This window comes from Ceratotherium simum, chromosome 32 (assembly GCF_057802395.1).
Source record: "Ceratotherium simum simum isolate JZ-2026a chromosome 32, ASM5780239v1, whole genome shotgun sequence".
NCBI classification, from domain to species: Eukaryota; Metazoa; Chordata; class Mammalia; order Perissodactyla; family Rhinocerotidae; genus Ceratotherium; species Ceratotherium simum.
Genome location: NC_141931.1, coordinates 30,402,761 through 30,411,639, shown reverse-complemented (window position 1 = coordinate 30,411,639; position 8,879 = coordinate 30,402,761). Strand labels below are relative to the sequence as shown.

Genomic DNA, 8,879 nt, shown 5'->3' with positions numbered 1-8,879 from the left:
GCTCCCTGCGGGAAAGGTCATGGATGGCTTGCTTTGCTGGCTCTGTGCTTATCATTGCGCCAGACACATCGACCTCTCTATAAACATGTGACTTAAATAAGTGAACAAATTGAAGCAACGAGATAGGGAGCTATTTTCCAGGGCACTTGTCTCATGGCACAACTTCTCCAATATGAGACCAAAGGTATGAAGATATGCTTAACCTGTGCTGTGACACTGATAAACCAAGCAGCACAGTGGTTGGTACATTTGTGAATGGACAACTGGATGGAACCTAGGAATATGTGGGTAGAAAAAAACATATAGAGGTATAATTTTTTCTTAAAAATTATATCTTTACATTGTTTTTTCAATTGTAAAAAAAAATCTATAAATCTGTACTTAGTAAAAAGTTGGGAATAACAGCTCCTAATTGATTGTTAGCACTCTCCCACCCCCAACACACACACCCCGCTCCTATGTGCAATTTTAAATTAAAACAGGTTGATAAATTCAATGTTCTGTTATTTTAGTCAGCCCTAGATTCCTGGGTTGTTTGGGAGCTACTGGCTTCAGGAATTAAGATTCTCATCAAATGAACGAACTAATGAGAATTTCTTTCCGAGATCAAAGCCAGTCTTTGTTTCCAGGAGGTTGCTTTTTTTTTTTTTTAACATGGTGGTGTTTATTTTTGTACACATTGTTCTTTTAGTTTGTTATCTAAGATATCATAAAAATATTGCTGTAAAAACTACAGGACCGAGTTGAACTCTTGGCTTCACATTTCTCTGGAAGTCTGTGTTGCGAAGGGCCCAGTGCAATTCCCTGGGCTCAGCTGATTTAGCTGGAATAAGCTATCATCACCAAATAGACGCACTTGTCCCTGTCATGCCCAATCTTTTTGTTATCAAGGGCTCTTTGGCCAGAGGGGAAGGTTTTGGTTTCATCTCCATGCATGTTGGCCTCGGGAATGTTTAGCAGGAGCAAAAAAAGAAAAGTTCAATTTCTCACGAGGCCGGATGATCTCAAAGGTCATTTCCCACAAATGACCTGGCCATGACTTCAGCTTTCACTTGTCTATGACTGCCTTCTTTGACAGCATCCACATTCCATATCAGCGAATTAACAATCGTAGTGAGTCCTGACATCACTGAGTTATCTACTCAACCTCTAAGGGTTCCACTTTCTGCCTCTCGTCTCCTCATTTCAGGGGGTGCAAACCAGCAAACACACCTGACGGCAAGTGTGTTTCCTGGACCCCAATTTTGATCTACATGGTGTTTTATGGGTGAAAATATGAGCCAACGTTATAAAAGGGAAGATTTTATGTATACATCTAGATTTCTATCTTCTCTTGAAAGTGGTGGAAATCGAGCAAGCCTACATCTAAATTTCCCCAAGGCAACAATTGGCCAGAGTTGAGTATCTGCTACCTTCTTTTCTTTTTTTTTTTTTTTTTGAGGAAGATTCGCTCTGAGCTAACATCTGTTGCCACTCTTCCTCTTTTTTTTTTTTTTCTGCTTGAGGAAGATTGACCCTGAGCTGACATCTGACCCTGAGCTGACATCTGACCCTGACATCTGTGCCAGTCTTCTTCTGTTTTGTATGTGGCATGCTGCCACAGCATGGCTTAATGAGTGGTGTAGGTCCACACCTGGGATCTGAACCCACAAACCCCAGCTGCTGAAATGGAGAGTGCTGAATTCAACCACTATGCCAGAGGGCTGGCCCCACTGCTACCTTCTTTAGGGGATACCTGCACTCTTAGTTTTTCCACAGTCTCCAGCACTCCCTATAGTTGGCCCCTGCTAAGGCTAAGTGTCTCTTACCAAGCATGATGGTGCTTATGTGTTTGTTTTACTCCCAGCCTGCATTTCTCTTTATATGATTTTCTTTCCCATGTAAGCAGTTGAGTTTGCAACCTCTACTCCACCTAGTATTTTATTCAAAAAATCTTAGCTTTGGGAGTTTTGGTAAAGACAATGTCATTAAACAGCTAATAGTATTTTATTAATATCATTGATTTCCCTTAACCCCTGTCACAGTTCAATACAATTCTTTTCCTGGCTTCCAATCTCACTTTCTTTCCACAATAAGATACTGCCTCCTGGGTAAGTTCTGGGCTGTACCAGTTTGAAATCTCTTTATATTATTGTCAAGTCCAATAAACAAATGAGCAGATCTGACCTGTCCACTAGAGTTTTCCAGCTGGATATCTTTAAAGACAAAGACTGTGAGTATTTCTAAACAATGCAAAGAGAAAAATAACTCTAGTGGGTAGTTTCTTGGTTTGGGGACCGTTATGATTTTTCAAAGGATGGACTGAATTTTAATATAACCTATAATACAATCATTCCACTCTCTTCACCATGTTATCATGTGTACCGTGGCTGGCAAATCATTATTTGATGGTGTGAGATAAAGATTACTTTCCAGTTTTCAGGTTTAGGATGAGTAATAGAAGTAGCCACTTCAATGTCTTTTTCTGGTTAACTCTAACAGGTGATGAAGATAAACTGATTCCACTCTTACTGCCTTTCTTTAGCCAGTTTAAAATATTGATGAACAACTAGTTGTTGGAGTGCTGAACCCCTGCATGTATTTACATGAGATCTATTTGTTGTCCACATCCTTACATTTGTATGAAGGTTTAAGGTGTCCAAGGGAAGGTGTCTCCTGTTAATTTGCTCTCAGTTGCCCGTTTCTTGTTGTGCTCCATCAACGACCTGGATGAGAACATCAGCCTGCCTTCCCCATGCAGAGCGCTCTTGGTACCACCCTCCAGCATCACCTCCCTCTACCGTCTGCTCTGTTAGAGCAGGTGTGATGTGCTGAAATCGTTCAGCAACCTCCAGGCTCTCCATCCTCAAGATGGCTCAGAATCTTCTGTGTGAACCGTTTCTTACCAAGACTCTGTGCTCTGCTGTGTTATTACTCAATTGCATGTAGCAAAGACATTCTCCCTTCCTTTAAACATTTCAGAAATGCCATTTGATGTAATAACTGACATTGTTATTTTTGCTAAAGCAACTTACAAAAGGTATGTTTCTTTTCAACTCTTGCTTTCTCTAGGGATTGTCACTTACACATTGGAGTGCTTTCTCTTCTCACTTCTGTCTGCAACACTGTAAAAAAGAATGGCAACACTCTCAAGAATTTTGAAAGGATTTCCCTAGGATAGAATATATACATATATTGATGAGCTTCGAATATTTAATATACATACTTTGCAAAATTCATTTACAACTAGGCGAAAAAAAGTTATTCATGTGATTCCCCCTCCCAATATTTGACCTAATTCATTTCTGGATAATGATTTTGAACAGAATCATGAAAACTGGGTAGCTTAATCAATGCTTGCATATTTCTTCCTGAAAATTGAATTTATACAAACCAATTATCCTACAGAAGGGAGCGAGTCATCCATTTGAACTTTCTTTTTGATTTCTATCTCAATATTTCAAAGAGAAATGACGCTCTTGCAAGAATCCTTTCTTGCCTTGAAAAAGCTCGGATTCACTCAATCTGATTATGTGTTCTGGCAGTTGAAAGTGTTTCCACCTCAGGAATGAACTCCTCACATTTGCTTGATGCTCTCCTTTGCACGGACCAGGCGCCCATCCTCCAGTCCCCACCCACTGGCTTTCTACTGGGACATTGCTGTCCCTAAAAATTCAAATTGTGTAAGGAATTACCATAAGAGGACTTATGAGAGAGAATGTGGGGAGGAGTTAGTTGTAAGTCATTCACTCATATTCAGATCCAGACCAAATGTGAAGTGATTCACTGACTGGGACTTTTTACAATTTCAGTGAATTAGACAAAAATAGCATTTTAGTTGGAAAAAAAGGTCTGTTGATTTTTGTTCACCATTGAAACTACATTTAGGGTTATCGGCTAGGCCAAATAATTCTAAAAGGGAAATATAATTTATGCAATTTGTTGTAATCTGACATTCTAAAGACGAGTGAAAATGAAACAAAACAGCCTGAAGATGGGGTCTGCTGGGGGCTGCTTCTCAGCTGTTGTTCACCCTTCTCCATGTGAATAGCTTCCCTGGGACTGTCGACCCAGTCTCCATTCCTGCTCTTCCCTGGTTTGTTCATCTCATTACTTACCTTCCCTTCACTCCCTCTCTCTTTTTTTTTTTATTCTGGAAAGGGGGTCTTTTCCTACTTTTGGGATAACTGAGGTAGCAATGTGTACGGCTTTACTTTTCCATCCCCCAAGTAGAAAAGGTAACCAGCATTTTAACCAGGTAAAAGTAGCTACAGTGAACTGCAATCAACCTCACAGACTAAGGATATTATACTCCAGAGTATGTTCAATGAATCAAAAAAGAATTTCAAGCCCCAGTTTCAAAATACTAGTAAATATCATCCAAAGAACAGACTCCTTTTCTTGAGATACATCTTATGGAGCCTAAGATGCTTATGACTCGTATCTGGACCATTGGAATAAGCAGTATCACCAAATGGATACTGTTTGATCGCTCTATCCTATACACTTTTATTTCAAATTCACTATCATGGTGAGATGGATGGCCACAGATTCCCATTCCCACAGGGCATTGGAAATGCGTTGGTATAAAAACAATGTCCTGGGCACAAGTGACAGGCTGTAATTCATAGTCATCAAAACTCGGATGGAGGGTGCTATCGGATACATACGGGTCTGCATCACCTTTTAAGCTCTGCATCTTAAGAATTATCTTTCCTTCATAATTTGAACTCAAATAGCTATAATTCTCAGCTCCTACTGATCCTAATAACATGCAGAAGAATCCATTCTTCTGCAACTTCCCCTTCTTCAGAGGAATTCACCGAGATTATAGTTTGAGAGGCTCAGGAAAGCCATCTTCCAGGGAGCCGCCATGACTGGCGATGCCTATGCCATAACTTCCTGCTCTACGAATGTCCATCAAACCCACAGGTGCAGTGCAATGCCAGGAGCATCGGGGGCCAGGGCTGGATGGCCTCACAGGCCCTCCCTCTCTTTTCTCTCTCTTATCCTCCTCTTCAAAGCCATAAGGATGGAGGTAGGATTGACGGAACTACCATGGCTGGAGCCCAGAGAGTGGGTTGAACTGGAGTAGGGGAAGCAGACAGGGGGAGGGGGGGAGCATGTCTCCTCCAGTTGGATCTGGGGGGGTTGTGTCTCCTTTGTAACCAAGAGAAGATGGCAGACGTGATGCCACATGGCATCTGAGGCTAGGACAGAAAAGTGAAGGTGGTTTCCATCTTGCTCTCTGGAATACTCAAGCTAGAACTCTGAGAAGCCCTGTGAATGGTCACACTGCCCTGACGCCACAATACCGTGAGGAAGCCCAAACTAGCACACGTTGAGAGACCACATGGAGAGGCTCTGACGTACACGAAGAGGGGGAGAGTTGGGAGAGAGACAGACAGACAGACAGGCAGACAGATAGAGACTGGGATGGGGTCTGGCCAGCCCCTGTCTGCTCCACCAGCTCCTCCAGCTCTCTCCTTCCTCTGACTGCAACCACATGAGAGACCTTGAGCTAGAAATGCCCAGCCAAGCCCTTTTCAAATTCCTGACCCCAAATAAGTGACCAAAGTAAAAGGGTTCCTTTCAGCCCCTAAGTATCGGGGTAATTTGCAACACAGAAATGGATAACCAGAGCGACGAGTTTGGTGAATTGACTAAGAATGGAGAGACTTGGGACCCTGGCCTGGTTTTCCTGCTCTGACTTGGTGTAGGATACCTTCCTTCCCAGGTTTCTATTTCTTATTTGTAAGCAGATCACAAAATTCATTGCTATATCTTCTTACAGGATTGTCATGATTTCCTTCAAATGGGATAATGTACCTCCGAGAAAAGTAGAAATTGTTAGGTAATACAACAGTGTTGAAAAATTTCTACAGATGGGAATAGAGTGAAATAGAGGCATTTAGGTAGGTGATTCCAGGAGGAAACTGAATGAAAATAAACTTGGGATGTGTGGTGTAGGAAGGAGCATTCTACACTAACTCCTTGTTTACATTGATCTTTACCTCCAGCTATATTATTATTACTCCTGCTATTATTACGTTACCATTATTTTTGAGAGGGAGTAAGATGACTCTCTAGCCAGCCCATGTGGCTTTAATCCTGGCTACAACATCATTTACTAGTGTGTGATGTTGGGCAAATTACCTAACAAATGTTGTTTAATAAATGCTAACTATGTATGCGGTGGTTCCTCCTGTACGTTTTTCAGCTATTATTATCCTTCTGGTCCTCACACACCATTCTTTGATTACTTTAGCCTTATTTTTCTGCTGGCGTGTGGCTCAGACACCTTACCTTTGAGTGGGACCTCCCCCCAGAGGCCTCACTTCCACGTGACTTGTGCTCCAATGGCATTTATTCCAGTGTGTTGTCCATCGTTGACCTTCCTGTCACCCTGGCTGGAGTGTGACCCCTCAGGAAAAAGAGCGTGCCTATCTGCCTAAACCTAGTGCCTAATGCAGAGTAAGGCAAGAAGAAGGAAAAAACGGGTGAATCAGTGAATGAGTGAATTATGCATTTGCTTTCAACCACAAATAATGCAAATTTGGGGAGTGTTGCAGGCAAGATGCTTCTAAAATTGCTTAAATGCCATGTAAATGATCCTTTCCTGACGAATAATGTGGCAGTTTTCTTGACTTGCCATAGGTTTAAAAGAGAAGTTGTAAGGTTCTAGAATTTTAATGGAAAGTTTTGTGGCATTTTTCTAGCCTTCCTCATCTCCAGGCAGCAGAATCTGATCATTATAATTTAGATTTTCCTATGTTTTGTGAAAGGCAACCTATGCAGAGGTGGATTTTCCACGAAGCTAAAGAAGATTCAGGCCCCCACAATGAGTTCACGTGGTCCTACTTTGTGAATATTTTTCAAAAGGGACATAACCACACTGGTTAAGACCTCTGTTGCTTTTTCCTTCAATGTCCCCACATTGCAGCTCTGCCGTGTCAGCTGCTGCTGGGAGGGTACAGGAATTTCTGAGACCTGGCAAAGGGGAAGTCAAGTTGGGAATATGCCATTTTAATAGCAGTTTGGAAAGCCATTTTAGAATGTTCCAATAAAGTAAGAAATTCCACACTTCTGTTTTGTGAACTTAAAGGGCACCTTTTCTAGTCATCTTTAAACTTACTTACAAGAGAACTGAGAGGGGAAATTCAGATAAAAATCAATAGAACACGAAACAAAAACAATAAATATGAGCAGTTAACATCAATAGAAATTATTCTCACATTGAGAAGTTGTATAAAATTTTTTCAGATCATATTGAAATAGTAACTTACTAAAAGGAAGAGGTAAGTTTCTAATATAAGTATTGACTAGTAATTTACAATTAGTTACTCTACAAGAAAACATAACATGCCCTGAAATTTTTGCAGTTTATAGACGAAAGAAGTTGATAGAGGTTTCACATATTTGACAAGAAATCTAAAAAATTTAGTGATACTATCTACAAAAATTTACTGGTATTATCAACAAAGAGCTGTGAAGCTGAAAAGAGCTTTTCTAAGTTATGACTAAGAAAAAAACTAGTTTTGGTGACACGTGCTATGGAAGACTGAATTATCTTTCTACTATCTCTAGAAAATTATGTTACGAAATCATTGCTGTAAAGAGGCAAGTAAAGAATAAGTCAGTAAAAACTGTGAGAAAATGGTATTAGGTATGTCAGGCAGTCCATATCCATCAAATCCATAATGTGTCAAATATTATGGATTCTTTTTGAATTCATAATGTTTGCGGTATTTGTCATCTTTATAACATTTCCAATTTATTTTGATTTCTCTTTCCCAATACATTTTGTTCATAAAGGGGAACCTGTAAACTGCGTAAGCATCAGGCCCCACAAATCCTAGATCTGCCCCTCATGTAACCATTTTACTTGTCTGACTCATCGCATATTTCTGTACTTTCATGATGTCTGTACTTTCAGTGCATTGTCTAATATTCATGAATTTGAGAGATTTTGCATCACTATACAGGCTCTAGTTAATTGGTTGTTAATTTTAATTTAAATCTATGTGAAAAATCTTTCCTCTCTCTTCTAAAGGAGATTTCCATTTTTATTAGTGTTGACTGCATTTCTTTTAGAAGGCAGCAGTGATCAAGGAAGAAAGAAGCAAATGTAACATATGTAAATTGGGTTGACGTGTATTAAAATGATGCATATATTATAAAAACTTGAGGATTGACTCAACTGGATGGCTAATAGCACCAACAAAGAATTCCAGTCACAGAATATACTGTTTGCTCCACCTGTCTGCCTACTTAGCAGCCATCAGTTTGGTACACTTGAGGCAATGAGTCCCAGATTTTAGGAGCCTACAAGACTTTTGTAAAGAGCAATTTTCCTTAGCAAGGGATTTAAACTTTAGTAGGAAAGAAGTCATGATATTTGAAGTTATTGTGAAAGCAATCATCTTTTTTGGTAGGGTGAAGGTACAAATTCCTAAATAGTATGGTGGCTATTGCTGTTTAAGCTCAGTTCTCACTCTGAAAGGAAACTAACCAACAGGTCTCTGTATCATCAATAGTGTTCTAACAGTGGAAGTAGTTTGTCTGGAAAGAGTGGAACTGTTTTCAGCCATTTTCTCAAGTACATTGTGGAAAAAGATGGCTTAGTCATGGTGAGGGAACCTAGATATTATTTCTGTTCAGAAGGACAAGCTGAGCTAGATTATTGCACAACTTTTTTTTCCATCTCCCTCAATTTTCCTTGACCTGTTTGTAACAATAATACAGACCACCTTCCCTCCTCTTGAGTGGCTTTCTTCACTTGTCGTCCAGGACAACTCTATCTTCTCATGTCCCTCCTCCTCTGCCTGTACTCCTCATGGTGATAAATACCATATAATATTAATAAACCCTCAATTCTTGTCACTATCTAAGTTTCCCTT

General features: G+C 40.2%; 1 pseudogene; it reads right to left on the bottom strand.

The window, feature by feature from the left end:
- Nucleotides 1-4,311: 4,311 nt before the first annotated feature.
- LOC101388232 (UPF0669 protein C6orf120 homolog) lies at nucleotides 4,312-4,854 on the bottom strand (annotated as a pseudogene).
- Between the last annotated feature and the right edge of the window lie 4,025 nt (nucleotides 4,855-8,879).